This window comes from Hylobates moloch, unplaced genomic scaffold (assembly GCF_009828535.3).
Source record: "Hylobates moloch isolate HMO894 unplaced genomic scaffold, HMol_V3 SCAFFOLD_4, whole genome shotgun sequence".
In the NCBI taxonomy this organism is placed as follows: domain Eukaryota; kingdom Metazoa; phylum Chordata; class Mammalia; order Primates; family Hylobatidae; genus Hylobates; species Hylobates moloch.
This window is the reverse complement of record NW_026652279.1, coordinates 171,291,897-171,312,880: the sequence shown is the minus strand read 5'-3', so window position 1 is coordinate 171,312,880 and position 20,984 is coordinate 171,291,897. Positions and strand designations below refer to the sequence as shown.

The following is a 20,984-nucleotide window of genomic DNA, read 5'->3' as shown; positions in this document are numbered from 1 at the left end:
ATCACCTAGGTGTTAAGCCCAGCATGTATTTGCTATTTGTCCTGATGCTCTCCCTCCCCCCGACCCGCCCACCGGCCCCGGGTGTGTTGCTTCCCTCCCTGTGTCCATGTGTTCACATTGTTCAGCTCCCACTCATAAGCGAGGACATATGCATATTTTTAATACAACAAAAGTTTTAAAATGTTACATTAAAAAATTAAAAATAAATTTACCACAATAAAAATGTTTTAAAAACGAGAAAGGAGGGGAGCGGAAGTTCTATCTCTCCTATGGCTGGAACTAACTATTGTATTATAGTTATATTTTAACATTTCACAGGCTAGTCCAAACTTAAAAAAAAGTATGTCCTAATTTCCTCTGGAGACGAATGAGTCTGCTGTTGATTCATCACACGGCACCTTTACTTGCCAAGCCCCACTTGCTGTGAAATGTCAAATTCCTGTCTTGTCCTGAGATTGAGGGGGACCTGAGCCATTTTTGTAAGCTTTTCTTCTGTTGCCTCTAGGTAACTTCCTAAGTAAACTGTTCAGCTGAGACGTGTCTGTCTTCACAGAATGTTCATAATGCCATTCTCAGCAATCCACACAGTTGAAGTGAAATGGGAACTTAAAAACGCAGCCCAGGGTACAGTGTTAATGTCACTGAGGCAGCAGCATGGAGGGGTGTGGGGAGATCTCACCTCCAAATTCATTACTGTTCCTAACTGGCAATTCCTTGAGATGTCAGGCCCCAGGCATCAGGGGAAGTAGGTAAGATGATTTTTTGGGGTGGAAGCTATCCACGCAGATTAAGGCTGTGGATGGAAGATGATGTATCCCGAATCTTGGGACCCCTGTCCCCTCAAACCAAGGGGAGCTGGGAAGTCTCCTTCAGGGTAACCTGGTCTGGACCAAAGTCAGAGTTTTAGAGACAGTGGGTTCTCCTCTGCCCTCCACGTGTCCCTCCACGTGTCACTGCCACATCAGTACTCACCTCAGGAAGCCTGATCTCAGGCCTCCTAAGTCGTGGTGAAGCCCGTGCACTTTAGTGTCTTTGGAGAACATTCTACAATGGAAGCTATTGCCACTGTGTTTCTACCTAGGCGAGGAGACTCATGGAAGATGGGTGGCCCTGGCCCTGGACGCACAATATCCCAGACTCATTCTATCTCCAATGCTTAGTGGTTTCCTACACGACATTTGTTGTAAGTTTGGGAACAAAACATGTTTTGATTCCAACTTTTGTGGATCCTTCCCAGTGATGCTCATTTTTGTTTAGTTTGTGGCTATGCTAGACTATAACCTTCTTAAGATTACATACCATGCCACGAAGCTCTACGCTCCCCTCACTATGTTGAGGCCTGCGGTTTGTTAGTGTCTGCTGGCTGTCTTCTGGGGGATAAAATGTTTCTTATCAGGACTGTTACTTTATTGCCCATAAACTACATATCTATCCAGTGGGATTATTATTTTTTTTTAGCCGACCAAACAAGCAGCAGTGACCAGTGGATTATTTCATACAGTCAACTCAAAGGGAACATCTGCTACTAACCAAAATGGAAATATGCACGTCTTATTGATAAAAGCCACATTCTTATCTGCATTCGTCAACCCTTCCTCAATTCCCTTTGATGGGGGAAAGTGGCTAACCACATCATGTACTCATTTTCCTTTCACTGTCAGTAAACCTCTTTCTCATCTTTATTTCTTGGTTAGGGAGTCTGACTTTGGAATAAAAAACTCGAGTCTTTCCTTTTCTGGAGTATGCTGTAACCTTTTCTTTTTATTGAAGTGAAATTCACATAACATAAAGCTAACCATTTTAAAGGATACAACTCAGTGCCTTTTAGTGCATTCACCATGTTATGCGACCACTACCTCTACCTAGTTCCAAAACATTTTCCTCACTCCAAAAGGAAGCCCCAAACCCATTAATCAATCACTCCCCATTCCCTTTCCTCCCAGCCCCTGGCAACCACCACTCTGCTTTCTGTCTCTATGGATTTACCGATAAATAGAATCAATCATAACGATGTGTGACCTTTTGTGTCTGGCTTCTTTCAGTGATCATGTTTTTGGGGTTCATTACCTCATTCACTGATGGTTGAATAATATTCCACTGTATGGATAGACCACAATGGGTTCATTCATTTGTTCATGGACATCTGGGGTGTCTCTACCTTTTGGCTACTGTGGATAGCACTGCTGTGAATATGTGTGTGTGAGTGACTACTTGAGTCTCTGTTCTGAATTCTTTTGGGTGTGTTCCTAGGAGTGGAATCGGTATATAGTGCTGCTATAAATATGTGTGCACGAGTATCACATATTTGAGGTATTGCTAAATTTCTTTATCCACACTGACTGCACCCTTTTACATTCCCACCAGCAATGCACAAAGTTTCCAATTCCTCTGTACCCTCACCAATACTTAGGATTTTCCATTTTTTGGGCGATAGCCATTCTAGTGAGTGTCAAGATGGCGTCACTTCTCAACAGTCCATCCTGAGCTCCTGATGAGATGGAACATTTCCCAGAATTCCATCCAGCTTCCCTGCTGAGAGAGGGCCAGGAAGAGCCTGGGCAGAATGAGTTAGACCTTAGTCCTCCCAGAGGGAGCCCTTTCCGCTGTGCACAATGTAAAGCCTGCCTTGCTGGGATTCAGTGGACATTTACAGCACGGCCCGAGGAGGCCACGCTTTGGTCATCAGGATGGAGCTTTTCCCCAGGATTTCCTGCCCACTAAGGAAGTGTGGTGCATCTATAAAGAGCAGCTGGGAGGACCAGGTACATGCCAAGGGTTTTCCTTTGTGCTAATCATCATCCTTATCAACTTCCATCCTCAGTCAAAAAGTCCTGACAGGAAAAGTTATTTTCATCTCTTTCTTTCCTTTTGTGATAAGTGACATTAAAAATAAAAATTACTCCCAGAAAGTGAAGAGTCTAGTTTAAATGTCTTTGCATAAATCTCAAAAGCTCCTAAATTTCTAAAGCTCCTAATATTCCTCCAACATCCTTGAGAAAAATATTTCTACAAAGTACTTCTCAGAAGCCAGCAGACGCTGTGGACAGGAGTGGTAATGTCATGCCCCCTGTCCCCCGCCCTGCTCCCACCACCAGACCGTGTAGAGGTACTACTTCCTAAGGAACAGGATAATGAACAGTATCGTTTAACTGTTTGTATCTTTTGAGATGATGCGTTGTTACAAGTTTTAAACATGGTTTCTCTCATTTTGTCCCCACGGCAACTGCATGCAGTGACACGAACTCCAGTGGAGAGGAGAGAGGACGGGGGCTCACACGGGACCAGTGTCAGGGCTGGCCGAGGTGCACTCAGCTCTGGGGAGCTGGCTGACTTTCCAGGCCCTTACTGCTCCAAGGGAGGTCTGTGTCAGCATCACCCGGGGGCTTGCTATAAATGCAGAGTCTCAGGCCTGGCCCCAGAACTCCCAAATCTGCATTTGAACTGATCCCCAGGGGACTCCTTGGTATATAAAAGTTTGAGAACCACTGTGCGAGACCACCATAACCCCCATCCTGGCATTCCTGAGGGAAGAGATAGGTGACTTTCAATAAGAAAAACCTCTTAAGCATGGAGTTGGAGCTCAGTAGAAAGGTCTGGCTTACTGGGTCATGCAGAGGAACATAGAGTATTTATGTGGGTTAAATATTATTTCTAATTCAATCAGTCTTGGCCTTATACTTCAGTGATATCTACAGGACAGAATCTATTTTGACTATCGTGAGGACGAGGGTGTTGCACGTTGTTTTCCCTGTCTGAAGTCATGGCTGGGGCGCGCATGGGCCATCTGGGGCGGTTTTGGAAGCTGCAGTCTGAAAAGGCAGAGACAACAAATCCAGACTTGAACCCACATGACTCAAATACCACGACTGTGGAGCCAATGCGCTCAGGGTCCCGACACTGCCGCATTCCTGAATTGGGGAATTTCACTTCTGAGAAAAGAGGCAAAAGATGATGAGATACGGGCACACGCAGTGCAGCCCTACAGCCTCAGACTTAAACAAAGGTGGACAGATGGATGACTCATCAGGGCCCCACATCACACAACCCTGTGATTTCCATTCATTGTTCATCAACCTTAAAATATGCCTTGGGTAAGGGAGTAGAAAGAGTTTCATTTATCAGAGAAGGATAAAAACAGTCTTGCCTAGGATAAAACTTGCTTCACTACACATCAGGATTTTTAATCTACAGTACAGTATTTTACTGGCAGAATAAGAATGAGCTTTTCATGACTTACCAGCCGAAATCTGAATAGTAGGAAATCCCTTCTCCTTCCTAAGCGGACTCTTCCTGTCTCACCTTTTATGGGCACTGGCGCCCAGCAGACGCCCATATCCTCTCCATTCCCCAGGGCGGACCCTCCCTCCCTTCCGCAGTGTGTTCCAGACCTTCAAGGCCTGTCCAAGGCTGCAATTCCTGGTGATCCTCCGGGGATTCCAACCTAAGTCCTAGTTAATTTCTGTGAGCTCTTTGCCACGCATTTCAAATATGTAAAATGTCCCAAAAGGCGTAAAGGACTACTTTTTAGGCTCTAGAAGAATAATTCCACCAGCCAAAATTTAGAAGTATTCGTTGTTCTTAAGGATGGTCAGTTAGCATTTCTGAGCAATTTTTAGACTACCCTGGCAAGATGAAATTAGTAGCATGTTCCAAGGTAACAATAATGTAAAGGCTAATATTCGTACAGTATATTACACACATAACTATCAGCAGCCTATTCCATGCAACACAGAGCTGAGGTTAAGTTGGACACCTTCTATCTCTATCTCCTTATTTAGTATATAAAACCTCTGTCCCACCCCTGGGTACTACTCTTTATTAAGAATTTCAGTCATATGAGGTAGAATTATATGGACCCTTGGAATTTCTGCCCTCCAAAATTATTTGATGCAGACTGTAGCAGTAGTGTCAATACAAAATAAATAACATCCACATGTAAAGAAACACACCTTCACCTTTATGTCACTTGATATACAGACATTTACTCAAAATGGACCTAAATGTAAGAGCTAAAGCTGTATCCCTTCTAGAAGAAAACACAGGGGAAAATCTTTGTGACTTTGGATTAGGCAAAGTTTTCTTAGATAAGATGCAAAGATTACAACCTATGAAGGAAAAAGTTGGCTAGACTTAAAAAGTTTGATTGTCAAAAGATACTGTTAAAAATAAAAAGGCAGGGGACAGACTGGGAGACATATTTGCAAAACACATATCTGATAAACAACTTCTTCCAGAACATGTAAAGAACTCTCAAAACTCAATACTAAAGAAATGAACAACCCAACTGCAAAATTTGGCAAAAGATTGAGCAGACACCACCAAAGAAGTTGTACACATGAAGAGATGCTAAACTTCAGTGGTCATTAGGGAAAAGCAAATTAAATCCACAGAGAGATATAACTGTGATGGACTCAAATGGTGAATACACACAGAAAAAGGTGGCCACGCCAAGAGCTGGGAAGGATGGCACCTCGAATTCCATGGGCTGCCAGCAGGAATGCAAAAGGGTGCAGCCTCTTCGGAAGACAGTTTGGCAGTTTCTTCTAAAGTTCACAGGACCCAACAATCCCACTCCTAGGTATACACCTGAGAGAAACGAAGGCCTATGTCCACACCAAGACCTGTATGAGAATGTTCATCCCGGTTTTATTAAATTAGCTCACTCCTGGGACTGCTATTCCGCAATCAAAATGAACAAAGTGCCCGATGTGTGCAGCAGTGAAGGCTGAATCTCAAAGGCATTCTGCTATGTGAAGGAAGCCAGACGCAAATGCTACTTACTGTCTGATGCTATTTTTATGACATTCTAGAAAAGGCAAAACTAAAGACAGAAAACAGATGAGTGGCTGCCAGGGCTGGAGGAGGGGAGGGACTAACTGAGAGGGCAAAAGGAAAGTTTCTGGGGTAACGGACCTTCTCCATAGCATGATTCTGGTGGTTCTATGGCTGTATACGTTTGTCAGTATTCAATGACTTGCATGTCAATTATGCCTCAATAACCTTGACCTAAAAACAAACAAAAGAGCTGAGTAAAGGCAAAGATGAAGAAGACAAGCCGTGACATCACAGGCGTGTTGCCCGGCGACCGAGATTATGTCCCTTCCAGGTATTCCTGCAACTGAGCTTATGCGATACAGAACAGTTCAAAAAGGAAGGAGAGTCTACCCCTTTAAAGTGACATTTGTAAAAAAAACATTTAGCCGAATGCTTTTTAAAAATGTCTGCCAGGGGCTGGGCGGGATGGCTCAGGCCTGTAATCCCAGGACTTCGGGAGGCTGAGGCAGGCGGATCACTGGCCAACATGGTGAAACCTTGTCTCTACTAAAAATACAAAAATGAGCTAGGTGAGGTGGCGGGCTCCTGTAGCCCCAGCTACTCGGGAGGTTGAGGCAGGAGAATGGCGTGAACCCAGGAGGTGGAGCTTGCAGTGAGCCGAGATCGCGCCACTGCACTCCAGCGTGGCAACAGTGGCAACAGAGTGAGATTCTGTCTCAAAAAAAAAAAAAAAAAAAAAAGTCTGCCAGGGAAATAATCTGAAGAAACCAAGACCTAGCTTTCCTTGTATGGAATCTGGTCTGTCTGATGGTGATACTGACAGAAATTTCGAGAACTGTCTGGGACACAGCCCACAGGGCAGCAGAACTGAAAGTGGGTCAGGACCAAATTAGATTCAGGAGTGAAGGCGAAGTCTGGGAAGCCACTGTTTTCTGTCATGCTTTATCTCCATAGACAAATTTTCAAATCCCAGAAGGTACCACCTACAATTCTAAGATGCTGTTATATAGTTTTATCTGAAATGATTTGACTGGGGTGGGTGTATATTTTAAAGCAGAGAAAAAGTGGATGGTCTCCTCTTCCCCACCCATAGTATCAGTGTCTGAAAACCCCTGCTCCTTCTTCTAAAAATAGGCAGCACATGGGCGGTTGTGCTCAATGGCTTTTAGCCCAAACTTTTTATAGTCTGGATATGATTTTGCCTGGCATGTGTTGGAAAAGTTGATTTTCTGGGAAAGCCTTTTATTATCTCTGTGCTTTTAGCAATAAATACATTTCATTTGCCTAAATGTGAGTCATTGTGTAATAGACTGACGTGATTTCCTAAGCCTGCTTGTCCTCTAAGAAGACTTGGAGTCTGATTGTGGATGGATTCAGGGCCCTGAGAGCCCGGACTGCACCTGAGGAAGGGGCCAGGAGGAAGCAGATTCTGGAGCCGCAGGCAGCATGCAGAGAGCTGTGGCTGTCAGGCCTCGAATGGGTATGAAACGCTCTTTCTAATTTAGCACCGCTGACATGCAATGTGTCAATGCTCAGAGCATCACCCTCACGCAGCCTGGATGTCACGAAGAGGTAACGGATGCTGTGGTGGTGGCCTCCACTTACATGGTTAGAGAGTGACCATTAGCATAGGCGGCAACTACTGAGCTACCAGGATCACACGATGACTGGCAATTAAAAGAGCTAATTGTCTATACTTATGACCTCACTCGCAGGTTACTAATTTTCATGTGCCAACTGCACGTGCCAATATTTTCCTGGTATTCTTAGGTCATCTTCACACCCAAGAGCATAGCATGACTCATGGCCGAGATGGTGTGTTCCCACTGCGCCACGTGACCGTCATTACCCCAGGGGGCCTCTGCAGGTAGTAAGCAGCTAACAGCCTGCAGAGTCTGCCCCAGGTGGAAGCAGAGAGGAAAGGCGTGTGGGCGGCCTTCCAAAGTCTGGCTCCCGGTGAGCTGCGCAAGCAGCTGCCTGCCTTCCAGGGTGACTGCTCAGGATCTGTGGCATAGCCCAGGGACAGGACCAAGAGTTATATCTATTCTGCATTTAGACTGAAAAGCAGTCTATATATATGAGAGAAAAATATTCTTGGAGTTAGCATTATATTGAGTTGGTTCCGCTATGATATAACAAACAAACACCACATTGGCCAACTAAGAAAAAAGGTTACGAGCCAAAGGTAGGGCGGTGGGCATGGGGAGAGGGTTTGAACTGGCTGTGATGCACAGCGTCTTCCCCTCTTATCTTTATTTGAAATGTTCCTGAATAGGACGTGCTTTAAATAGATCTCCACCTTTTCTGTTGTTAGAAAATGCTTGATAACCACCATTGTCCTCCTTCTCCTTTGGCTACTTACTGCCTAGTTAACTGTTATTTTATTTTGACTTCATTTTCTTACCCCTTTAAAAAAATTTTATCTTTTAATTTACATACATTCACTTTTTTTGGAGTGTTATTTGGTGTGTCATTAACAGACACAACAAATAACAGAGTTGTGTAACCACCACTATCAGCAAGAGACAGAAAAGCTCCATATCACCCAACATTCTGGGTGTTGCCCCTTTGTTATCAAATGCTCCCTTCTCCAAACCTCGGTCCATCCCTCATGTTTCTCCCTCCATGTAGTTTGCTTTTTCTAGACACTCACAGAAATAGAACCATACAGTGTGGAGTCTTGAGCCTGGCTCCTTTCACTTAGCACAATGCATTTGAGATTCACCCAGAGTGTTGCTGCTACAGAAAGACAGGGGAAAAAGATAATTAGCAAAAAAAAATTCTACCATACAGAAACTAAAGAGAAACAGGGCTCCAAAGTTCTTACCTAGAGTATGGATTCATTTTATTTTGGATAAAAGAATATTTCCTTCTCATATATTATGATACAAAAACAACCTTTGTCTTCCTTAATACGCAAACATAAGCCTCATTCCCTAGCGAAAGTCTTATAGATTATAGACAGTGATAGCCATTTGAAATTAGACCAATATAATATCACTTTTCACATTTACATCTCTGCTCTTTGCCATTGGTAACTGATTATTTTCCCAAAGGCTTCACAAAATGTTGGACTTGGAAGGGACCTCAGAGAGCATCTGGGGCGTCTGAGAGAGATCGGGGCGTCAGCAGCGTGAGAGTCACCTGGGGGCTCATTACCTATCAGGCAGGGCGCTTGGGCCCTCTCCTGTCCTGCATTTTAACAGGGTTCCGGGTGATCGTTCTGAAGTGGTCCCTGTCCCAGGAATGGCCTGGGCTGGCTGCCAAAGTACCAACTACGGGGAGTCTCAGACCTTGTGAATTTTCTGGTCTAGCAGTTTGGGAGTCAGAGGAAGGAGCCTGGGAAGAATTTATGTATGTATTTTTCTTTTTCCTTGTTTTCTTCTTTTTAATTTTTTCATGTGAGATGGGTCATGTGCTGACATCTTAACAAGGTTTGAGAGAGGCATGTCTCACACATGAGTGTGAACGCCCCAGCAGCATGCTGATGACCCACAAAAAGACGGCATTTATCTATATGGAACACATATTTTTTGAGTCGGGGTTTTGCTGTTGCCCGGCTGGACTGCAGTGGCACAGTCATAGCTCACTGCAGCTCAAACTCCCGGGCTCAAGTCATCCTCCTGCCTCAGCCTCCCAAAGTGCTGGGGTTACAGGCATGAGCCACCACCTGGTAAGGAGTTGATGTTTCCAGCAAGGCCCCCAAGCCCTTCAGATTCACAGGCAGGTTTGGGAGCCAAGGAGTGTGTCTAATTCTCACGTAGACAGGTGAGGGGGCAGCCCGGAGAGATGAGCCTCTCACCCACAGCACCTGGACCCAGTGGTGCTCTGCATGTAGCAATACCCACCTCCCACGCCCCGAGGGTCCCACACGCTGAGGGTCCCACGTCACAGTCCGGGCTGCTCGCCACCGCCGAGCACTGCTGGCTCATGTCTCAGTTGTGAGGCGAAGGTGGGGGGGCCTCTGAGAGCCCTGTCTGCCTTGCCCCCAAGCCACTGTGTCAGCTCTGCAGGCTCTGTGAGCCACCGCACCCCACCCCGCCGTGGCCATTGGGGTTTTTTTGTCCCCTGCTGCCCTGGCACACCCCTTCCCACGCTGGCACAGTGCGCTGCACTCTCCAGTCTAACTGAGTGCCTAGCGGTTGGGCCGGTTTCTCTGGAACCTCAGGGCCATGGCACATGCAGCCCTCACAGCCTGCGGCTCTCAGGGTCACTAGAGGATGTGACTCAAGCACGGGCTCTCTGGGGGCATCTTCCCCTCCTCACAACTGGAGGAGGCGGCTGGGGCTCCTTCCCCATGGCACACTGCAGGGCACTGCCGTGCTACATCTCTGTACCCACATTTCATGTGGGACCGCGAGGCCCTTGGAGGTAGGGACCATGCCTCATTCACACTCTGTCCCCAGCATCTCTTGCAGGATTTGACACACAGAACACACTCCATGTGCTGTCTGTTAAACACATGCGTTATGGCACTGCTATTTACCCCCTCTGCCTGGCTGCAGAATTCATGTTCTTCCCACATGGAATCTTCTATTTTTAGACCACGTTTCTGACCATTATAATGACTTCCCAATTTCTGACGCCGAGTATCAGTGGGTCATGCTGTGGAGGACTTCACCGTCTCCTTTGGTCCCCCCCGCCCTCCATTCAATTCCTTCAGTCACCTTCATCTACCGGAAAACATCATCCACAATCTCAACTCTTCTCCAAGCCCTGTGCCCGCCCAGTGGAATTTCTGATTGTTCGTTCCATCAGATGTTCTGGTTTTATCACCTGCATTATCGGGGAGAAAGTTTTCCAGGCCTCTCAAGTGGAGTCATAAAAAAGGAGACCACCAGACTTGTGGAAAGGAGGGCTGGGCCAGTGAGGCCCGCGCTCAGCATCTGATTAGATAAATCAGACCATCTGCTGGGATCACACTAGAAAATGAGGCAAGGGCTCTGGAATGCCAGGACTCCCTCCTCCAGATTTAGTCTGGTAATATGTGAACCAAGTGTTTGGAGGACAACTGTCGGTGATAAGCCAGACCTGCGTAAGCAATTCAGGGCAACTACTGTGACTCAGGGGCGTAAAGGTTATGGAGGGAAGGGGTGAGTTTGTCAATGTAGGTCTGTGAGAAAACTATAAAAGGAAGATGTTTAATGCTTACTGAATGTCTCTGTTTTAAAATCAGATTTCAACCTTAGATCCAAAAAAGACACGTTTTCGTTTGGTCTTTTTACTGTTTCTGTGCCAGGGTATGAAGTCAGCAGATTCGGAGTGACATGCAGTTCCGGTGGTGAACACGAGGTGGCAGGCAGTAGCATCCACTGGCCCTTGGCTGGAGGCACAGATTTGCAAACAGCAGTGATGTCAAAGATTTTGACATTGTTTTGGGTTACAATGACTCATCTCGATGGGAGAGAGGGCAGCTCCCTCATTTGTCAGGGGGAGCTCGCCTCCCATGGGGAAAGGCCTGACTGCAGAGTTCCAAAGAGGTCGAAAGAGCACATCGAATTCCATTTTCCTTTCTACAGGGTGGTTGAACAAACTCAACCACTGATTCGTTGGACAATTCCCTTCCCTTTGACTTGCTTAAAGGAAAGTGTTCCAAATTTGTGTATTGGCGGACCTGTTAGGCCCAGCCCATTGCAGAGGGTCCATGAGAGAGTGTTTCAGGTTATTAGCTTTGACCCCTGGCTGGGACTAAGCTGTAACAGCAGCTGACATTTTTAGACTCTAGAGGGTTCACTGTTTGGAGCACTTTCCAATAGTCAGCCTGTGTAGTCCTCACAAACCTCTACGAGGTAGGTACTGTCATGGTACCCATTTTATGGGTGAGGAAACTGAGGCACAGAGAGGTTTGGGCCATTCGGCTGGTATATAAAAGAGAAGATTCATATGGGGCTTTTCAGAAGAGTTCCATAGGGCATTGCCATCCACACACAGCCTTCCCTTGAGGAACAGACATGACCTTAGACTCCGAATATATCTTTTCCACCGATCTTCCTGAAGCGGTAATTAAGCCAAAAGCAGATGGACAAGTTGTCTACAAAAATAAACAATGTATGCCTGGGGTTCATGGAAATCCATACAAAACCAAGCCAGCCACAGTCCTGCAGAGGTGATTTAAGAACATGGCTTCTCTGCTTTAACCCTACCCTGCTCAACTGTAGCCATTTCACGGCTCATTAATCCCCCTCCCTGCTAGAGAGTGATGGGTAGAAAAAGAAGGTGAAACCCAAACAAGCCATTTCTGTTACTTTTTAGCAACGCTGGTGAAAAGGTATGCAGAGGAGGCCCCCGGAGCTGCAGGCTAATATTCTGAAACATTAACACACTCCAGGGAAATATTTAGACATAACCTATGCTTTCTCTAGCTTCTCTGAACAGAGTCGTTGTTGAAAACAGGCTGCCTTAGGAAGATTTTCTAAACAGCTGTGGAGTTCTGCATGCTCAAAAGGTTGGCTGATTAAGCATATTCTGAAGCAGGGTTTAGCTGGACCTTGGAGAAGACGAGCTCTGTGTTCCAGGGGAGCTGTGGGAACCAGGAGGCCACCTCGCGGAGGCACGGGTTCCTCGGGAGAAGGCTGTTGTGGCTGAGAAGGCCTGTAGGGAGGCCTGGGTGCTGACCACAGATAGGAGCTGAGATGGGACGTGGGAGACAGTGGTAGAAGTCCCTGCAGTAACCCCACAGGCCGTGAGTGAGGGCTTAAGAGCATTGAGAAGAAGGCAGCTGAGAGGAGAAAAGGGCAGAATGGTGGCCATTTGGTTTGTGAACAAACCGAAGTGATTTAACACTGATCAGTTAAACACGGATTCACGTGATTTGGAGCCCCGTGCAGTCAAGAAGGAAGAGTACCAGATTTGAAGTGCTACCGGGGTTGAATCCCAGCTCTGCCAGTTCTGTGATCACAGGCAAGTCACTGCCCTTCCCTGAGCTTCATTTTCTTTATTTGGGAAATGGAAATATTCATGATACCACCTAGCTGGGTTTTCCAGGAAAGAACTGATGTTACCTTTAAATCAGTTCTGATGATCTTTCCACCAGATGGAAGAAAGATGTCACTGTTTAGATTTCTGAACAAACCAAGCTGCTATAACAGTAACAGTAACATCAGTAACATATTTTGTCGTGAAGGAAACAAAAGGGTATGAAAGTGGCTTCGAATTTGATGTCAAGAAGAAAAGGAAAGATATGGGAGAAAAAGAACAGGTGCTGGGGGTCATGTACGAATGGGAAGGTTTTAGGGAGGTGCCAGATGACAGCACCAGTGGCAGAAGCCCACATATCAGATAGTTAACTTGGAGTCCATGTCACTGAACCCCAAGGGGCTGTCCAAGAACAGAATGAGTCTCCCAGTGGTCAGAATTATGTCTGTTTACAGCCAGAAGATACCCTCAGGATGTCAGCAGCAACTTAAGGTATCTGAACATACATTTGACTGTGAACATGTGGAATTATAAGCTTGGCAACAACGCCTAGAGAAAAACCTGGGCTAACTTTGTGATAACTGCAAGCCCCCCGAGGGGAAAGAGGACGTGGCCCGTGAGTGGCTGAGCAGCCTGGCTTCTTGCTCACGGATGTCTCACGCTCCCTGTTGCCTTGAAGCTTGGTGTGAGGAAGGTTAAATGGCGGACAGTAAAAGCCAGATCCCAATCCAGTCTTCCTCATCTCTGTCTTTAAAGGTATCTAATATTTTGGAAATCACCTCGCTAGGAACTTGTACAAAGCTACTGTCCATAGTAACACCGAGTGTCTGATGCTGGTCCTGGAGCCACTGGCTACCAGGGCCACTTGATGGCCCTAGCATTGGCACTGGGGCGGGCGGGACGTGTGGGCTGGGTTTCACCATGCCGGGGTTATTGTCTGTTGTCTCTCCAGTTAACAAAGGGCTGGTGCTATCTGGGCATCCTGCACTCCCCCTAAGACTCCCCGGTTTGGAATGATTATTTGGGTGAATGCTGAACACACATCCGCAATTAAAAAAAGAACAACAAACCACAAGAAACTGATCTTTCTTCAGTCTGGTGGAAAGATAATACACGGCTCATTTGTCCAGACATGAAGCCTGGGGTCCTGGGTGAGAGGAAACCAAGTGACATTAACTTCCATTCCAGAGAAGTGACTCAGCTGGCGCCCTGTTCTCATGACACGGGCGAAAACAGCCTCCAGAACACTGGTTCTTCCCAGCGGCATTTGTTAAAAGAGAAATCAATAGCAGTTTTCATCCACAAAATAGAAGGCAACAACTGAGTGCAGCCGTGCTACCCCGATACGCTTCCTGAGCATTTGGTGTTACAAAGGTGTAGCAGCAGCAGCACAGACACCAGAGATGCACCCGGTTCATTAGGAACAAGGAGAGGGAAACTAGAGTCCTGGGGTGGGTCTGTGCTGATCACGGTACATTCTTGCTTTCTTTGGGGTTGGAATATCCATATTGCGATTTACCCGTCACAGCCTGGGCGGTCAGCTTCGTAATATTAATAAGATTATTCCTAGAAAGCTTCACCCGTGATGTTTTTGTGAGATTTTTGTGCAAGAATGTGTGTATATGTGTGCATGTATGTATGTGTGTATGTATGTGTATATGTGCATGTGTGTACATGTGTGCGTGTGTGCATGTGCGTGTTATGTGTATGTGTCCGTGTGTATATGTGTGCGTGTGTGTGCATGTGTATATGTGCATGTATGTGTGCGTGTGTGTGTGCACGTGTATATGTGCGTGTGTGTATGTGTGTGTGTATATGTGTGCGTGTGTGTGTGCATGTGTCATGTGGCTGCTGTGGTCTTCTGCTCTCATTATGACCTGGGTTTGTCTCACTGTGAATGTACTGTTCAGCCAGGCAGGAGCAATGCCGCAAGGATGTTTGGAGCTTTCTCTCTGTGTCCACGCCTGGCCATATGAAAGGCCTTCCACACCAACGCATCCCGCTTCCTCACTCCTAAAGGATCCATGACCCCGACGATGGCCAGAGGGTGGCTCTGCGTGTCTGGAACTTTGGATATGCTGCAGTGGCAACACCTCTCACATCAGACAGGAGCGGGAGAAGGGGCAGGACTTGGGGACGGCCAGCCGACGGTGAAGCCAACTCTCCTGCCCTCACACCCCAGAGTGTGGGCTCATTCCCTTTTCGGGAAGCATGGTGATGGAAGACTTTTTCTCTATTCAAAAAGAACCTGGACATATTCCAAAGCCACTTCCTGTCCCCATTCACACCTTGAACCATGGCGAGCTGGTTTCTGGCCTGACACTCTTCTTCAAGGGCCTGCAATGCCACTATCCCCAGCTGTGAGGGCCCCTCCCCGCCCTGGGGACCCTGGTGGCCCCGGCACAGCTGCCCCCTCCCTCCTGGAATGGGCTCTTCTGGTGGCCACAGACCCGCCTGGGTTTCTCCTCACACCTCTGGCCCCTTCCTGATTCCTGTTCTGCTGAACATTGGAGTTCTGCTGCTCTCTTCCCCTCCGAACTCATGAGGTGGGATACCTCATTCACACCAAACGGCTTCAGTGAACGCTCAGAGGCGGACGGCTCCTACTCCCTCCTGGACGCCTCTGTCTAGAGGGTCTAGAGATGCTTTAAACTCAGCAGGCTTCAAGTTGAACTTCTTACCTCATTTCCTCCAACCTTGCTCCCAGCAAAACTCCAAAAAACAGAAACAACCCCTCCCCTTTCCTTCTCTGCTCCTTAACTCAGTGAATTGCAAGGCCCATAAGCCGGGCTTCAGAACCTGAAAGGGGGAGACACTGCTGACCCCCGTCCTCACACTGCACTGGGCGGGCACTGATTCCATTGGGCTTTCCGCCAAGCATCTCTGGAGTCTGCCGTTTCCTCCACATTCCCGGCACCTCCTTCCTGGATCTGGACTTCCTCATTGCTTGCTTGCATTAACTCTGGAACTACCTCTGTGCACTCCACCCCGCTGCACCCTCATGCATCTCCTCTCTTAGCTGCCTTCATTCAAATTCTGAAATCCAATGTGCTCTCCGACCCCTTTCTAATGTGAAAACATGAAGGCCCCTCTGCTCCCTGCAGAGTGAAACTCGGGTTGGTGGGTGTGATGCTCAGGCCTCCTGGTGCTGCGTGTGCCACGGCTTTCCAGGTGCAGCTCCTCTCTACCCTGCACTCTGGTGGCTGGAGCCCCGCATCCATGGTCCCTCGCTGTGTCTGCTGACATCCCCACAACTGTGCGACGCTGTCCTCGCAACACTGGCCTTTCCGTGTTTCTCCTGGCGAACTGAACTGAGGCATCATTCCTCCTCGCTCACTTCTTCAGTGTCCCAGGCGGGAGCTTCTCCAAGCCCTCTCCTGCAGGGTTGGACCCTCCCACGCCGGCTTTCCCACCCGAGGGGCGCAGTGCTGCCCTGGGCCAGAGAGGGTGCTCGTGAAGGGTTGGTTTCATGGTCAGTGCAAGTAAATACCAATTATTTGAAATTATCTCCTCCATCCCAATGGGTCTATACCACAGAGATTCCCAGCACCATGGAGAAGCATTGCCTCCTAATTGCCCTGCCCTCTTCCCCGAGGAGGCGATCAGGGTGGGCTGCTTGGATACCAGCCGCCTCTTGCAGGATGAGCCCCAGGAGCAGGAGACCCTGCCGGGACCCTGATGGCATAAGGGGAGCAAGGCAGACTCTGGTCCTCTACCTTTCAGCCAGCAAGATTCAATTCCTCACAGTTTATCAGTCCTCAAGTGTTTAGTAATCACCATAGGAGTGAGGGCTGCTGCCAAGGAGACATATACACACACGCACAGATGTATACGTACATACTTGTTAAATTTAGAAGGTGTGAAGAATAGGTGACAGAGAAAAACCATGAGAGAGAACAAAATGTATGAACTCTATTAGAAGTTAACTTCTGGCAGTGCAGTAGGAAAAGCGTCTCGGCTAATGTATAAATTACCAAGAAAAAAAAAAGGGTCCCACTAAAAACACCAGGTACTGACATCTAAATTTCTAATTAAATTACAATTACTTTTGAAGCTCATCCCCCATAAAGAAACATCCTGGGATGTGCTCTAGGATGGACCCAAGTTTTGCTTCTATTGGAGCCGGTCATGCAAGAGTGAGAGGTGTCCATTTGCAAACAGATTTGCACGCAGGGAATTGCTGTGAATTTACTGACATGCTCCTGCTTATGCTGTCCCTTCCTTAAGACCAGACAGCCTGCGAACCCTGACGTGTATTTCCAGTCCTGTGCAGGGCTCTCAGCCTGGGACTGCTTGGGGTCTACACCTCACCCACTTCTCCCTCCATCTGCATTGATGAAGGAAGCCATCAGTGTCTGTAGGGGCAGCAGAGCAGCTTCCGCAGGCCACTCCCACGTTTCTCTGATTTCTGACAGTCCGCTGGTTATGAACGACAATTTACTATCTGCTTTACATTTGGGAATTACGGTGAATGCTGTCATAGGATTTACTGGCTGCTCAGTTTGGCAGTGATTTCTTTGAGCCAAATATTACTTTGTCATGCAAGACAGTAGCACTTTCTTGGAAGCTGCAGATCTGACATGCCAGGAAAGAATCCAGGCAGCAGACACTTGATCACTGCAAGAGCAGCCATAGCTTCCCCTGATCGTGATTCATCAGAAAATGACCTCCAGCCACAAATGCGCTTCATTGTTTTCAGCTGTTCTTCACTCACCTTCCCAAGCTCATTCCCAGAGACCCCAAAAATGTGCTGGGCTGATACCAGCAGGTTCCTGGGAGGGGCTCTTACAATCTATTGAGCAGCATTAAAACCAAGGCCACCTGCTAGTGGGAAAGACATGAGTCACTCTCCCCTCTTAGAAGATCCCAGAAACCAACAACCAAGGGAAAAAGTGAGGTGACTTCAAATAGTATATAAATTGTTCAACATGTAAGTTGTCCATACCTGCAGCTACCACCTCTTCACAAAAAGGGCAACTCAACCACATTCACCTCCACAGAGCCGAGATCAGGTGAATGGGCCCTGACTGTGGGGCCATTCACGTCCTCCAGCCTCTCCCCCTGTCTAACTTGGAGGTCCCCTCCTGGTGTAAGTTCTATGCCCTTCAAGGAAAATGTCGGGTGATGGAGAAGACGGGTCTGGGAGTGGGGGCAGAAAGCCAGAAGGGGCAGGAAGGGAGAACCCTGCTCTCATGCTCCTGGGGTGGGGGCTGGGGGTGGGTCCCACACCGGGACCCACTAGTGGGCGTTTCCTGGGACACAGACTCAACCCAGGCTTCCATACAGCCTTGTCGAACACATCATGAGTCCCACCCTTCCCGAACCTCCACAATATCCACCAGCATCTATTTCGTGTTGGTCCATTTCCCAGCCATAATTCACCCTGGTGACCTCTGAAATAATCTGCTGCATTTGGATTTTACAGGGATTTTCTAAAATGTTTGTCTCTAGCCCAGATCTCCCTCCAGGTACCACCCTCTTCCTCTCTTCCCAACGTGTTTTAATTTTATTTCTTTCTTTATTTATTTAATTTTGAGACAGTGTCTCACTCTGTCATCCAAGCTGGAATGCAGTGGCACGATCACAACTCACTGCAGCCTCAACCTCCTAGGCTAAAGCAATCCTCACTTCTCAACTTCCTGAGTAGCTGAGACTACAGGCACGCACCATCATGCCTGGCTAATTTTTTTTTGGATTATGTTGCTTACTTAGGCTGGTCTTGAGCTCCTGAGCTCAAGTGATCCACCTGCTTCAGCCTCCCAAAGTGCTGGCATTACAGGCATGAGCCACTGTGCCCAGCCCTAACTCATTTAAAAAATGGTGTGGATTCTACCCTTGTCTCCCAGAGGTACTAGGTCCTGTGGACCACTCCCTCCACCTAACCTCCTCTTTCTCTGGGAGACCTGTCTGTGGCTCCTTTCCTGTCTCTCTATCCACTTGGTCTTCATTTTCTTTTCAGGGGTTCCTTCCTGGACTCCTTCTTAATCAGTACTGTTTCTCAGCCCCACCTCCCAGGTCCTGCTCTTCTTCTTACACACACTCGGCAATGGTGGGTCCATATGGAGACCCTCCGGTGAGCCGTGGCAGCTCCTCCTTGTTGTATTACACTCCCGGCACCTCCCTGTTGGCCTAGCACAAGCCATGCCTTGTGTCTTAGCTGGGGACAGCCTCCTGGCCTCCCCCTGCCAGGCAGTGAATTCTGAGAGAGTAGCTGCCTGATACAAGTCTGCATCCCCTGCCCATATCACAGAATCCTTCACACAGTAGGTGTCAGCATGTTCGCTGAGTATATGAATGATTGGAATATATTGATTTTTATAAGTCTGGTATTGTAGAGGAGTAGCAGAACCTTCAAATATGAGTCTGCATCTAAACAGCTCAATTGACCCAGAAAGTTTACCTTAAAAAGGCAATAAGCATGACTAAAATACATCTAAATACATCATACTTATATTATTTGCTAGCTTTTACTTCTTTGTTTTGAGCAATAACTGCTATGGTCTGAATGTCTGCGTCCCTCCAGAATTCATGAGTAGAAATCTGATCCCCAGTGTGTTGGCAATAAGAGGTGGGGACTTTGGAAGGTGAGTAGGTCCTGGTGGTACAGCCCTGGTGAGTGGAATTAGTGCATCTCTCAAAGAGGCCCAAGGGAGCCTGTTGTCCCTTCTGTCAAGTGAAGTCATAGCAGCAAGGCACCGTCTATGAAGCAGAGAGCCCTTACCAGACAGCACATCCGCTGTTCACTTGCTCTTCAACTTCCGAGCCTGCAGAACTATGAGCAATGACATTCTGTTGTACATAAATCACCTACTCTTAAGGTGTTTTTGTTATAGCATGGACTATGAGTGGACTGAGACAGAAATTGGTATGAAAAGTGGGGTGCTGGGGTAACAAACACTTAAAAATGTAAAATTAGCTTTAGAACTGGGTAATGGGTAGGGTCCGAAAGAATTTGGAGGTGCATGCTGGAAAAAGACCTACATGGCTATGAACAGAACCTTAAGGGTGATTCTGATGAGGGCTCCTAAGAAGAGGGGGGCTGTAGAGAAAGCCTCAATCATCACCATCTTAGAGATTCCCTAAGTGGTCATGATCAGAATGTTGGTAGAAATGTGGACAGGAAAGGCCATCCTTGTCACAAAGCAGCAAAGAATTTGGCTGAATCATGCTCATCTACTTGTGTTTTGTGGAAGGTAGACTTCTGAGCCGTAAAATAGGATATTTGGCAGAAGAAATATCTAAGCAAAGTGAGGGTGTGGCATGACTTTTCTTGACTGCTTATAGTAAAGTGTAAACAGAGAGAAACAAATTAAAGATGGAATTTATCAAGAAACAGAAAGCAGAACTGAAAGATTTAGAAAATTCTTAGACCGGCCAGGTAGTAGAAGAGTAGAAAACATGTTTAGGAGAGAACATCAAGATTGTAGCCAAGCAAACATTTGATAAAGAGATGAGTATGGCAGAGGGAAGCCAGATGCTACTGATCAAGACAACTGAGGAAGCACCTCTGGAGGCAATCTTTGGGGCTGCCCCACCCATCTTAGGCCCAGAATGCCAGGACCCTGGGGCCAGAACAATTTCAAGTCTCTGCTCCCTGCAACTGGGTGCAGTGCTCCTCGGCTGCCCCAGCTATGGCTCCAGTAGGTCCAGGTGCAGCTCAGATGGTCTCTCTGGAGGACACAGGCAGGAAGCCTTGGTGACCTCCATGTGGTGCCAACTCTGCAGGTACACAGAGTGCAACAGCTGTGACAATGTGGACACCTCCACCCAGCTTCCAAGGGATGCCCTGGAGAACGTTTGTGACCAGGCACAGACCTGACACAGGAGCAGGGCCAACACAGAGAGGCCCCACGAGGGCAGTGTTGTGGGAGTGGGGCTCCTCACTCCTTATGGTGAAGGCTCATAAGAAGAAGAGAGCTGTAGAAAAAGCCTCAGTCTATCAGAACACCATGAATAATATTCTGTTCACGGCAGTGTAGGTTTCTTCTAGGTGGGGAGGTGTGGGAGTGGGGCTGCCCCCAGCACCCAGAACGGTGGAGTGACCAGTGTGTAACTCCAGCCTGGAGAGCTGCAATGAAGGCTGTGCCCAGTGAAGCCATGGGAGACGGGGCCGCCCCGAGACTCGAGGAACCAATCCCCACCCCAGTGTGTCCAGAAGGCGGGATATGGAGTCAGAGATGACTCTCAAGACTTAAAATAGAATGTTCTTTGCCCTGTTGGGTTTTGGACTCACCTGGCATCACTTACTCCTTTCTCCTTTCCTGTTTCCCCCTTTTGGAATAGGAATGTCTGTC

At 47.5% G+C, this 20,984-nt stretch overlaps 1 protein-coding gene and 1 non-coding gene across 2 annotated transcripts in view; both read right to left on the bottom strand.

Annotated features, from left to right (window-relative positions):
- COL4A2 (collagen type IV alpha 2 chain) overlaps positions 1-20,984 on the bottom strand; it is a 202,438-nt gene that overhangs the window by 86,771 nt on the left and 94,683 nt on the right. The window lies entirely within an intron of this gene.
- On the bottom strand, positions 9,176-9,279 carry LOC116467729 (small nucleolar RNA U13). The gene has a single exon (XR_004247931.1). It is a non-coding gene; the product is annotated as a small nucleolar RNA U13 (small nucleolar RNA).